The sequence below is a fragment of the Arachis hypogaea genome, chromosome 6 (genome assembly GCF_003086295.3).
Source record: "Arachis hypogaea cultivar Tifrunner chromosome 6, arahy.Tifrunner.gnm2.J5K5, whole genome shotgun sequence".
NCBI lineage: Eukaryota > Viridiplantae > Streptophyta > Magnoliopsida > Fabales > Fabaceae > Arachis > Arachis hypogaea.
The window spans coordinates 38,612,139-38,626,411 of NC_092041.1; the positions used below are offsets into that span (position 1 = coordinate 38,612,139).

A 14,273-nucleotide genomic window follows, 5' to 3' on the forward strand; every position below is an offset into this window, starting at 1 on the left:
TCTCTTCTTTTTGATAATGTCAAAAGGGGGAAGAAAAGTTTGAGGATTTGAAAAGAAGAAATAAGTTTGCAAAACAATGATTTCAAAAAGACTTCCGCTAAGCAAAAACTTTGATATCAAAATCGTTTTCTTTGATAAACGCCCTTTTAAAGGAACAAATGCACATATTTAGGGGGAACTCTTGCAAAAGTTTTTTTTTAAGTCTTCTCCAAAGCTTTCTATAAAACAAAGTGCATTATTGTTGCTTTCAAAATCATTTATAAATACATATCCTCAAAATTGGTTTGTCATTATCAAAAAGGGGTAAATTGTAAATCATGTTGCTTGTATGCGAAGTTTGTATTCGTAGGTTTTGATGAATGACAAACCAACAAACGACATGAAAAGACAAACCAACAAACAACTTGAATAAACAAGCATGAAGAATTGAAAGCAAACACAACAACAACAAGAAACTCAAGTCCACAACATTTGAAGACAAGTATAGAGTCTTAGGACTTAGGTAACTTCTTGTTAAGAACCAATTGCTAAATCTCTCAACACACACTCACAAAATGTTTTGATGCACATCTTGCAATTCGATGCTAGCCAAAAGGTTTAAAAACTTGCTTTCAAAGGTACAAAAGCATAGGAATTGACTCCAACAAGCTTGAGATCAATCCTAAGCATTTTGAAGTGATTTTAAGCCATTCTTTGAGGTTTGCATCGATGCACACTCATCTTGCATCGATGCAAAGCATGCAACGACTTGTTGCATCGATGCAAAGATGTTTGCATCGATGCAACCTAGCTGAAAATTCAAATTTCAGCATCAAAGACACATTTGCATCGATGCAAAGTGTTATGCATCGATGCAAATAATTCAAAAACATAAAAAACGGCTAGTTTTGACATAAATGCTCCATCCCATTAATTTCCCAACGTTTCTAAGGTTTGGGGAATCTATAAATGGATGGATTGAAGCCTTATTTCATAAGTTTTGATTTTAGAAAACTATCTTGTTCATATTCTTTCATTCTACACATTTTTAAGTGATATAATACACAATTTGAGAGAGTAATATCAATTGGTTCAATAGTGCTAAACTTGTAATCACACACTCTTCTAGAGAGCACTCATTTCATCTCAACAATTCTTTGAGAATTGTTTTCTTGTACACCTTGTAAATTGGAGTGTGATCTCCAAGGTTGAGTCAAGAGTTATAAACACTATAGTCGGTGAGGATACCAAAGAGGTATACTAAGTACTCAAGGCAAATCTTAGAGAAGGTATCTCTAAGTGGAGTGGGTTAGTATACGAGTGGTGATCATATACCGTGAGGTGTTAGAAACTAAGGACTCGGATTGTAAAAGGTTTTGCGCGAGCACCTTGAAGCTTGGCAATAGTGGAACTTCTCAATTGCGATTGAGAAAGAAAGTGGACGTAGGACAAGGATTGTGCCGAACCACTCTAAATAGCGTTTGCTTCTCTCCAAACTCATCTCTTCAATAATATTGTCTTTTACTTTTGAGCAAATAAATTGTGATCGAAAAGTAGCTTCGTAAGTACTTAAGGAGTGGCTTAAGTCCGATTGGTGAAAATCTTGATCAATTTATTTGAGTTGGTGTCTATTGGAAAGTAAAAGCTCCTTATAAATGCTTAGCAATTGAGTTAAGCTCTTGGAAAAATACTAGTACAATAACACTTTTGTATATTGTCTTTAAATTTCGCAAAAAGATTCATTGTTGTTGCATTACTCAATTCACCCCCCTCTTGAGTAATTGTGCATAGGTTCTACACATTCTGCAGGTGGATCTATTCACCTAAAGAAAACACATGCAGAAGCTCAAGAACTCATTGACATGGTTGCAAATAACCAGTTCATGTACACTTCTGAGAGGAATTCCGTGAATAATGGGACGCCTCAGAGGAAGGGAGTTCTTGAAATTGATGCTCTGAATGCCATATTGGCTCAGAACAAAGTGTTGACTCAGCAAGTCAACATGATTTCTCAAAGTCTGAATGGATGGCAAAATGCATCCAACAGTACTAAAGAGGCAGCTTCTGAAGAAGCTTATGATCCTGAGAACCCTGCAATGGCAGAGGTTAATTACATGGGTGAACCTTATGGAAACACCTATAATTCATCATGGAGAAATCATCCCAATTTCTCATGGAAGGATCAACAAAAGCCTCAACAAGGCTTTAACAATGGTGGACGCAATAGGCTGAGCAATAGCAAGCCTTTTCCATCATCTTCTCAGCAATAGACAGAGAATTCTGAACAAAGCACTTCCAATTTAGCCAATCTAGTCTCTGATCTATCAAAAGCCACTTTCAGTTTCACGAGTGAAACAAGATCCTCCATCAGAAATCTGGAGGCACAAGTAGGCCAGCTGAGTAAGAAAGTCATTGAAACTCCTCCCAGTTTTCTCCCAAGCAATACAGAAGAGGATCCAAAAGGAGAGTGCAAGGCCATTGATGTAATCAATATGGCCGAATGCACAAGGGAGGAGGAGGACGAAAATCCTAGTGAGGAAGACCTCCTGGGACGTCTCTCAAGCAAGAGGGAGTTTCCTATTAAGGATCCAAAGGAATCTGAGACTCATATAGAGACCATAGAGATTCCATTAAATCTCCTTTTGCCATTCATGAGCTTTGAAGACTATTCTTCCTCTGAAGAGGATGAAGATGTGACTGGAGAGCAAGTTGCTCAATATTTAGGAGCTATCATGAAGTTGAATGCCAAGTTGTTTGGTAATGAGACTTGGGAAAGTGAACCTCCCTTGCTCATTAATGAACTAGATACCTAGATTCAGCAAATTTTACCTCAAAAGAGACAAGATCCTGGCAAATTCTTAATACCCTGTACCATAGGCACCATGACCTTTGAAAGAGCTCTATGTGATCTGGGGTCAGGAATAAATCTTATGCCACTCTCTGTAATGGAAAAGCTGGGGATCATTGAGGTACAACTTGCCTTGTTCTCATTACAATTGGCAGACAAGTCATTGAGACAAGCTTATGGAATAGTAGACGACGTGTTAGTAAAGGTTGAAGGCCTTTACATCCCTGCTGATTTCATAATCTTAGACACTAGGAAGGAAGAGGATGAATGCATCATCCTTGGAAGACCTTTCCTAGCTACAGCAGGAGCTGTGATAGACGTCAACAGAGGTGAATTAGTCTTTCAATTGAATGGGGACTACCTTGTGTTTAAGGCACATGGCCATCCCTCTGTGACAAAAGAGAGTAAGCATAAAGAGCTTCTCTCAGTTCAGAGTCAAGAAGAGCCCCTACAGTCAAACTCTAAGTTTGGTGTTGGGAGGCCACAACCAAACTCTAAGTTTGGTGTTAAGACCCCATATCCAAACTCTAAGTTTGGTGTTGGGACTATACAACATTGACCTGATCACCTTTGTGGCTCCGTGGGAGCCCACTGTCAAGCTAGTGACATTAAAGAAGCGTTTATTGGGAGGCAACCCAATTTTTATTTATCTAATTTTTATTTTATTTTATTGTTATTTTGTGTTTTATTAGGTTCATGATCATGTGGAGTCACAAAAAAAATATAAAAATTAAAAACAGAATCAAAAACAGCAGAAGAAAAATCACACCCTGGAGGAAGGATAGACTGGCGTTCAACGCCAGTAAGGAGCATCTGGCTAGCGTTCAACGCCAGAACAGAGCATGAATCTGGCGCTGAACACCAGAAACAAGCAACATTCTGGCGTTTGAACGCCAGGAATGTGCCTTGAGAAAAGCTGGCGCTGAACGCCAGTAACAAGCATGGAACTGGCATTCAACGCCAGAAACATGCTACACATGGGCGTTGAACACCCAGAACATGCTTCACATGGGCGTTGAACGCCCAGTACGTGCATCACCTCGGCGTTAAAACACCAGAATGGTATGCAAAGGCATTTTACATGCCTATTTGGTGTAGGGATGGAATTTCTTGACACCTCAGGATCTGTGGACCCCACAGGATCACCTCAGGATCTGTGGACCCCACAGGATCCCCACCTAACATATTCCCACCTTACCTCCTAATCCTATAACACTCTTCCCATATCACACTTCCCAACAACTTCAATCTCTGAATCTCTCCTCCCAATAAACACTCTTTCCCAAAACCCTTCACCAATCACTTCAATCTCCCTTCCCCATCACCTCTTCACCACTCACATCCATCCACTCTTCCCTATAAACCCCACCTACCTTCAAAATTCAAAAACACTTTCCCACCCTAAAATGGCCGAACCTACCCTCTCCCCTTTTCCTATATAAACCCCTCCATTCTACTTCATTTTCACACAACACAACCCCCTCTTCCATACCTTGGCCGAAACCCACACTTCCCCTTCCCCTCAATATTTTCTTCTTCTTCTTCTTCTCTTCTTTCTTCTCTTGCTCGAGGGCGAGCAATATTCTAAGTTTGGTGTGGTAAAAGCATAAGCTTTTTGTTTTTCCATTACCATCAAATGGCACCTAAGGCTGGAGAATCCTCTAGAAAAGGAAAAGGGAAGACAAAAACTTCCACCTCCGAGTCATGGGAGATGGAAAGATTCATTTCCAAAAGCCATCAAGACCATTTCTATGATGTTGTGGCAAAGAAGAAGGTGATCCCTGAGGTCCCTTTCAAGCTCAAGAAAAATGAGTATCCAGAGATCCGACATGAGATCCGAAGAAGAGGTTGGGAAGTCCTAACCAACCCCATGCAACAAGTCGGAATCTTAATGGTTCAAGAGTTCTATGCCAATGCATGGATCACTAGGAACCATGATCAAAGTATGAACCCGAGTCCAAAGAATTATCTCACAATGGTTCGGGGGAAATACTTAGATTTTAGTCCGAAAAATGTAAGGTTGGCGTTCCACTTGCCCATGATGCAAGAAGATGTACGCCCCTACACTAGAAGGGTCAACTTTAATCAAAGGTTGGACCAAGTCCTTATGGACATATGTGTGGAAGGAGCTCAATGGAAAAGAGACTCCAAAGGCAAGCTAGTTCAACTAAGAAGACTGGACCTCAAGCCTGTGGCTAGAGGATGGTTGGAGTTCATTCAACGCTCCATCATTCCCACTAGCAACCGATCTGAAGTTACTATGGATCGGGCCATCATGATTCATAGCATCATGGTTGGAGAGGAAGTAGAAGTTCATGAAGTCATCTCCAATGAAATCTACAAAATAGCCGAAAAGCCCTCCACCATGGCAGGGCTAGCTTTTCCTCACCTTATTTGCCATCTATGTTACTCAGCTGGAGTTATCATAGAAGGAGACATCCCCATTGAAGAGGATAAGCCCATCACCAAGAAGAGGATGGAGCAAGCAAGAGATGCATGAGGAAGCTCATCATCAAGAAATCCCTGAGATGCCTCAAGGGATGCACTTTCCTCCCAACAACTCTTGGGAACAACTTAACACTTCCTTAGAAGATTTGAGCCACAATGTGGAACAATTAAGGGTAGAACATCATGAGCACTCCATCATTCTCCATGAAATAAGAGAAGATCAAAGAGCAATGAGGGAGGAGCAACAAAGGCAAGGAAGGGACATAGAAGAGCTTAAGGACATTGTTGGTCCTTCAAGAAGAAGACGCTACTAAGGTGGATTCATTCCTTGTTCTTATTTCTTTCTGCTTTTCATTTTTTTATGTTGTATGTTTATCTATGTTTTGTGTCTCTACTTCATGATCATTAGTATTCAGTAACTATGTCTTGAAGTTATGAATAATTCCATTAATCCTTCACCTCTCTTAAATGAAAAATGTTTTAATTCAAAAGAACAAGAAGTACATGAATTTCGAATTTATCCTTGAATTTAATTTAATTATATTGATGTGGTGACAATACTTTTTGTTTTTTGAATGAATGCTTGAACAGTGCATATTTTTTATCTTGTTGTTTATGAATGTTAAAACTGTTGGTTCTTGAAAGAATGATGAACAAAGAGAAATGTTATTGATGATCTGAAAAATCATGAAATTGATTCTTGAAGCAAGAAAAAGTAGTGAAAAAAAGAAGAAGCTTACGAAAAAAAATATATATATAGAAAGAAAAAGAAAAAGCAAGCAGAAAAAGCCAATAGCCCTTAAAACCAAAAGGCAAGGGTAAAAAGGATCCAAGGCTTTGAGCATCAATGGATAGGAGGGCCCAAGGAATTAAAATCCAGGCCTAAGCGGCTAAATCAAGCTGTCCCTAACCATGTGCTTGTGGCATGCAGGTCCAAGTAAAAAGCTTGAGACTGAGTGGTTAAAGTCGTAATCCAAAGCAAAAAGAGTGTGCTTAAGAGCTCTGGACACCACTAACTGGGGACTCTAGCAAAGCTGAGTCACAATCTGAAAAGGTTCACCCAGTCATGTGTCTGTGGCATTTATGTATCCGGTGGTAATACTGGAAAACAAAGTGCTTAGGGCCACGGCCAAGACTCATAAGTAGCTGTGTTCAAGAATCAACATACTTAACTAGGAAAGTCAATAACACTATCCGAAATTCTAAGCTCCTAGAGAAGCCAATCATTCTAAACTTCAAAGGAAAAAGTGAGATGCCAAAACTGTTCAGAAGCAAAAAGCTACAAGTCCCGCTCATCTAATTAGAACTAATATTCATTGATATTCTGAATTTATAGTATATTCTCTTCTTTTTATCCTATTTGATTTTCAGTTGCTTGGAGACAAGCAACAATTTAAGTTTGGTGTTGTGATGAGCGGATAATTTATACGCTTTTTGGCATTGTTTTTAGGTAGTTTTTAGTAAGTTCAAAGCTACTTTTAGGGATATTTTCATTAGTTTTTGTGTTAAATTCACATTTCTGGACTTTACTGAGTTTGTGTGTTTTTGTGTAATTTCAGGTAATTTCTGGCTGAAATTGAGGGACTTGAGCAAACTTCTGATAAGGAGGCTGACAAAGGACTGCTGATGCTGTTGGAATCTGACCTCCTTGCACTCAAAATGGATTTTCTGGAGCTACAGAACTCCAAATGGCGCGCTCTCAACGGCGTTGGAAATTAGACATCCAGAGCTTTCCAGAAATATATAATAATCCATACTTTATTTGGGAATTGACGACGTAAAGTAGCGCTCAACGCCAAGTACATGCTGCTGTCTGGAGTCAAACGCCAGAAACACGTCACAACCCGGAGTTGAACGCCAGAAACACGCTATAACTCGGCGTTCAACTCCAATAAAAGTCTCAGCTCGTGGATAGATCAAGCTCAGCCCAAACATACACCAAGTGGGCCTCGAAAGAGGATTTATGCATCAATTACTTACTCATGTAAACCCTAGTAGCTAGTCTAGTATAAATAGGATAATTTACTATTGTATTAGACATCTTTGGATCACTTTAGATCTGAGGAACATCTTGGGATGATTAGTTCTTAGATCATGGGGGCTGGCCATTCGGCCATGCCTGGACCTTTCACTTATGTATTTTCAACGGTCGAGTTTCTACACACCATAGATTAAGGGTGTGGAGCTCTGCTGTACCTCAAGTTTCAATACAATTACTATTATTTTCTATTCAATTCTCTTTTATTCTTATTCCAAGATATACGTTGCACTTCAACTTGATGAATGTGATGATCCGTGACATTCATCATCATTCTCACCTATGAACGCGCGTGACTGACAACCACTTCCGTTCTACTTTAGGCCGGGCGCATATCTCTTAGATTCCCCAACAGAATCTTCGTGGTATAAGCTAGATAGATGGCGGCATTCATGGGGATCCGGAAAGTCTAACCTTGTCTGTGGTATTCCAAGTAGGATTCTGGGAATCCGGAAAGTCTAACCTTGTCTGTGGTATTCCGAGTAGGATTCCGGTATTGAATGACTGTGACGACTTTCAAACTCCTGAAGGCTGGGCGTTAGTGGCAGACGCAAAAGAATCAAGGGATTCTATTCCAACCTGATTGAGAACCGACAAATGATTAGCCGTGTTATGATAGAGTATTTGGACCATTTTCACTGAGAGGATGGGATGTAGCCATCGACAAGGGTGATGCCTCCAGACGATTAGCCATGCAGTGACAGCGCATAGGACCATTTTCCCGAGAGGATGAAAAGTAGCCATTGACGACGGTGATGCCCTACATACAGCTTGCCATGGAAAGGAGTAAGAAGGATTGGATGAATGTAATAAGAAAGTAGAAATACAAGAGGAGCATAGCATCTCCATACGCCTACCTGAAATTCCCACTATTGATTTACATAAGTATTTCTATCCTATTTTATTTTCTGTTTATTATTAATTTTTGAACTTATTATAAACCATTTAATCTGCCTAACTGAGATTTACAAGGTGACCATAGCTTGCTTCATATCAACAATCTCTGTGGGATCGACCCTTACTCACATAAGGTATTACTTGGATGACCCAGTACACTTGCTGGTTAAGTTGAACGGAGTTGTGTCCACACATAGCCAATAGCCATTAAATAAATCTCATGCAAATACAAAGAGGGTCACAATTTCGTCCACCAACTGCACTGCATTCTTCAGTGAGAAACACTTTTTCAGTTTCTCTCCAATCCTTCTTATGACTTAAGATCTCTTTCATGAACTTAGCATAAGAAGGTATTTGCTCAAGTGCCTCTGCAAACGGAATCTTTATTTCAAGAGTCCTTAGATAGTCTGCAAAGCGGGCAAATTGCTTATCCTGTTCCGCTTGGCAGAGTTTCTGAGGATAAGGCATCTTGGCTTTATATTCTTCAACCTTAGTTGCTGCAGGTTTATTCCTTATAGAGGTGGTTGGAGAAGCCTTTTTAGAGGGGTTACTACCAGCACTCTCAGGTGTCTGATTCCCCATTGGCGTTTGAACACCAGGATTGGGTGAAGAATGGGCGTTTAACGTCAACTTTTCCCCCTTTTCTGGCGTTTGAACGCCAGAACTGGGCAGGGAATGGGCGTTTAACGCCAGCTTTCCCCCCTTTTTGGCGTTTGAACGCCAAGAGTATTCCTCTCTGGGCTCTTACTGTCCTCAGAGGGATTTTGGACAGTGGTTTGGTTATCCTCTGTCAATTGTTCCTTTATTGGCTTTTTGCTACTTTGAGCAGTGTTATTCAATGTCTTCCCACTCCTCAGTTGAACTGCTTGGCATTCTTCTGTTATCTGTTTAGATAACTGCTGTTTTGCCTGATTCAACTGTGATTCTATGTTCTTGTTAGCAATTTTAGTTTCTTGGAGCATCTCTTTAAATTCTGCTAACTGTTTTGTCATCAGGTGTAATTGCTGATTAAGCTCAACCATCTATTCTTGAGGATTAGGATCAGTGGCTACTACCATAACTTCTTCTTTTGTAGAGAACTCATTGCTAGAGTACAAATGTTGATTTCTAGCAACAGTATCTATAAGCTCTTGAGCCTCTTCAATCGTCTTCCTCATATGTATAGATCCACCAGCTGAGTGGTCTAGAGATATCTGAGCTTTTTCTGTAAGCCCATAGTAGAAGATGTCTAACTGTACCCACTCTGAAAATATTTCAGAGGGGCATTTTCTTAGCATACCTCTGTACCTCTCCTAGGCATTATAAAGGGATTCATTATCCTCTTGTTTAAAGCCTTGGATGTCCAGCCTTAGCTGTGTCATCCTTTTTGGAGGGTAAAATTGATTCAGGAATTTGTCTGATAACTGTTTCCATGTCTTTATGCTTGCTGTAGGTTGGTTATTCAACCACCTTTTAGCTTGATCTTTTATAGCAAATGGAAACAGTAATAGTCGGTAGACATCCTGATCCACCTCTTTATCACGTACTGTGTCAGCAATTTGTAAGAATTGTGCCAGAAACTCAGTAGGTTCCTCCTGTGGAAGACCGAAATACTGGCAATTTTGCTGCACCATGATAATGAGTTGAGGATTTAGCTCAAAGCTGCTTGCTTTAATGGGAGGTATACAGATGCTACTCCCATATGCAACTGTAATGGGGTTAGCATATGACCCAGAGTCCTTCTGGACTGCTCAATTCCACTTAGGTCCATGATGGAGAAAGGGAATATGATATGGATTCACAAGTAAAGTAATATTTTTTTTTTGATTAAAGGTGACCGAAAAATTTAAAATAAAATAAAATAAAATTTCGAAAACTAAAAAAATAAGATCAAAACAAATTGAAAACTAAATCAATTAGTTAATAAAAAAAGATTTTGGAATTAGCAATTGAAAAGATATAATTGAAAATTATCTTGAAAAAGATTTAATTTTTTTGAAATGAGGAAAGAGAAAAACAACAAAATGACACCAAACTTAGAATTTTTAGAAAATCAGACACAAATTTTCAAAAACTTAAAGGAAAACACAAAGAAGACACCAAACTTAGAATTTTTAAGGATCAAGAAAGGACTAAGGACATGCAAATTCGAAAAATAAAAGAAAACAAAAGCATGCAATTGACACCAAACTTAAAATATGAAACTAAACTCAAATAAAAGACTCTAAACCAACAAAAATAAAACAGTCATAATCTAAGCAACAAGATAAACCATCAGTTGTCCAAACTCAACAATCCTCGGCAACGGTGCCAAAAACTTGGTGCACAAAATTGCAATCACACTTTTGCAATCCCGCACAACTAACCAGCAAGTGCACTGGGTCGTCCAAGTAATACCTTACGTGAGTAAGGGTCGATCCCACGGAGATTGTCGGCTTGAAGCAAGCTATGGTTATCTTGTAACTCTTAGTCAGGATATCAATAATTCTCAAGTTTAATTGTGAAAAGTAGAAGAACATGAAATAAATACTTGTTTTGCAGTAATGGAGAACAGGTTGAGGTTTTGGAGATGCTCTATCTTAGGGTCCTATTAATAGTGAACTAGTAACCTAGGGTATACAGAAATGAGTAAATGACGTAAAAATCCACTTCCGGGGTCCACTTGGTGTGTGCTTGGGCTGAGCATTGAAGCTTTCATGTGTAGAGACTTTTTCTGGAGTTAAACGCCAGCTTTTATGCCAGTTTGGGCGTTTAACTCCAATTTTTGTGCCAGTTCCGGCGTTAAACGCCGGGAATTCTAAAGCTGATTTGCAATGCCAGTTTGGGCCATCAAATCTCAGACAAAGTATGGACTATTATACATTGCTGGAAATCCCAGGATGTCTACTTTCCAACGCAATTGAGAGCGCGCCAATTGGGCTTCTGTAGCTCAAGAAAATCCACTTCGAGTGCAGGGAGGTCAGAATCCAACAGCATCTGCAGTCCTTTTCAGCCTCTAAATCAGATTTTTGCTCAGGTCCCTCAATTTCAGCCAGAAAATACCTGAAATCACAGAAAAACACACAAACTCATAGTAAAGCCCAGAAAAGTGAATTTTAACTAAAAACTAATGAAAATGTAATAAAAACTAACTAAAATATACTAAAACATACTAAAAACAATGCCAAAAAGCGTATAAATTATCCGCTCATCATTTATGCTTGACCCAAGGTCACACAGGGCCTTCTCAAAGGTCATGGTGCCTATGGTACAAAGTATTAAAAACTTCCCAGGATCCTGTCTCTTTTGAGGTAATCTCTGCCTAGTCAAGTCATCCAGTGCTTTGGTGAGCAAAGGAGGTTCGTTCTCCCAAGTCTCATTACCAAATAACTTGTCATTTAGCTTCATGATTGCTCCAAGGTACTTAGCAACTTGCTCTTCAGTAACATCTTCATCCTCTTTAGAGGAAGAATACTCATCAGAGCTCATGAATGGCAGAAGTAAATCTAATGGAATCTCTATGGTCTCATTATGAGCCTCAGATTCCATGGTTCCTCATTAGGGAACTCATTGGAGTCCAGTGGACGTCCATTGAGGTCTTCCTCAATGGCGATCACTGCCTCTTCCTCCTCTCCAAGTTCGGCCATGTGGGTCATGTTAATGGCCTTGCATTCTCCTTTTGGATTCTCTTCTGTATTGCTTGGAAGAGTACTAGGAGGGAGTTCAGTAAATTTCTTACTCAGCTGACCCACGTGTGCCTCCAAGTTTCTAATGGAGGACCTTGTTTCAGTCATGAAACTTTGAGTGGTTTTGATTAGATAAGAGGCCATGGTTGCTAAGTCAGAGTGGCTCTGCTTAGAATTCTCTGTCTGTTGCTGAGAAGATGATGGAAAAGGCTTGCCATTGCTAAACCTATTTCTTCTATCATTATTATTGTTGAAACCTTGTTAAGGTCTCTGTTGATCCTTCCATGAGAGATTCGGATGATTTCTCCATGAAGGATTATAGGTGTTTCCATAGGGTTCTCCCATGTAATTCACCTCTTCCATTGATGGGTTCTCAGGATCATAAGCTTTTTCTTCAGATGAAGCGTCTTTAGTACTGCCTGGTGCAGCTTGCATTCCAGACAGACTTTGAGAAATCATATTGACTTGCTGAGTCAATATTTTGTTCTGAGCCAATATGGCATTTAGAGTATCAATCTCAAGAACTCCTTTCTTCTAATTCGTCCCATTGTTCACAGGATTCCTTTCAGAAGTGTACATGAATTGGTTATTTGCAACCATTTCAATGAGTTCTTGAGCTTCTGCAGGCATCTTCTTCAGATGAAGAGATCCTCCAGCAGAGCTGTCCAATGACATCTTGGACAGTTCAGATAGACTATCATAGAAGATACCTATGATGCTCCATTCAGAAAGCATGTCAGAAGGACACTTTCTGATCAATTGTTTGTATCTCTCCCAAGCTTCATAGAGGGATTCACCTTCCTTCTGTCTGAAGGTTTGGACCTCCACTCTAAGCTTACTCAATTTTTCAGGTGGAAAGAACTTTGCCAAGAAGGCATTGACTAGCTTTTCCCAAGAGTTCAGGCTTTCTTTAGGTTGTGAGTCCAACCATATCCTAGCTCTGTCTCTTATAGCAAAAGGGAATAGCATAAGTCTGTAGACCTCAGGGTCAACCCCATTAGTCTTGACAATGTCACAGATTTGCAAGAATTCAGCTAAAAACTGATGAGGATCTTCCAATGGAAGTCCATGGAACTTACAATTCTGTTGCATTAGAGAAACTAATTGAGGCTTAAGCTCAAAGTTGTTTGCTCCAATGGCAGGGATAGAGATGCTTCTCCCATAGAAGTCGGGAGTAGGTGTAGTAAAGTCACCCAGCACCTTCCTTGCATTGTTGGCATTGTTGTTGTTTTCGGCTGCCATGTCTTCTTCTTGTTTGAAGATTTCTGTTAGGTCCTCTACAGAGAGTTGTGCTTTAGCTTTTCTTAGCTTTCACTTCAAGGTCCTTTCAGGTTCAGGGTCAGCCTCAACAAGAATGCTTTTGTCTTTGCTCCTGCTCATATGAAAGAGAAGAGAACAAGAAAATATGGAATCCTCTATGTCACAGGATAGAGATTCCTTGAGATGTCAGAGGAAAAGAAGAATAGAAGGAGGAGGTAGAAGAATTCGAACTTATCAAGAGGGATAGAGTTCAAATTGTGCATTGAGGATGAGTGTTAGTCCATAAATAGAAGGATGTGAGAAGATGGGAACAATTTTTGAAATTAGAGTAAAAGATTTTAAAATAATTAAAAGAATTTTTGAAAATTTGATTGATGATTTTCGAAAACTAAAGTTGGAAAAGAAATAAAGTGATTTTTGAAAAAGATTTTGAAATTAGAAATCAAAAAGATATGATTGAAGACTATTTTGAAAAAGATGTGATTGAAAAGATATGATTGAAAAGTTATGGTTTTAAAGAGATATGATTGAAAAGACATGATTGAAAAATAATTTAAAAAGATTTGATTTTTAAAATTGATGACTTGGCTAACAAGAAATTTAAAAGATATGATTCAGACATTAAACCTTTTTCAACAGAAAAGGCAACATACTTGAAATGTCGAATCAAATCATTAATTGTTAGCAAGTATTTTTGAAAAATGGAAAGAAATTGATTTTGAAAATATATTATTGAAAAGATATGATTTGAAAAAGATTTGAATTTGAAAAATTATGAAACTTGAAAAAAAAATTTGAATTAAAACAAAATATTCCCTCTTGTGCCATCCTGGCGTTAAACGCCAGTTTTCCTTCCTCACTGGGCGTATTGAACACCCAGCTTTTTCTGTGTAATTCCTCTGCTGTATGTTCTGAATCTTTAATTCTCTGTATTATTGACTTGAAAAGACACAAAGAAAAAAGTTTTTGAATTTTTAATGATGAGGAATTGATGAGCGGATAATTTATACGCTTTTTGGCATTGTTTTTATATAGTTTTTAGTAAGTTTGAGCTACTTTTAGGGATGTTTTCATTAGTTTTTATGTTAAATTCACATTTCTGGACTTTACTATGAGTTTGTGTATTTTTCTGTGATTTCAGGTAAATTCTGGCTGAAAT

The 14,273-nt window shown here is 38.9% G+C and overlaps 1 non-coding gene across 1 annotated transcript; it reads left to right on the forward strand.

The window, feature by feature from the left end:
• The first annotated feature begins 12,583 nt into the window (after positions 1–12,583).
• On the forward strand, positions 12,584–12,691 carry LOC112699705 (small nucleolar RNA R71). Its single transcript, XR_003152647.1, has one exon. It is a non-coding gene; the product is annotated as a small nucleolar RNA R71 (small nucleolar RNA).
• The last annotated feature ends 1,582 nt before the right edge of the window (positions 12,692–14,273 follow it).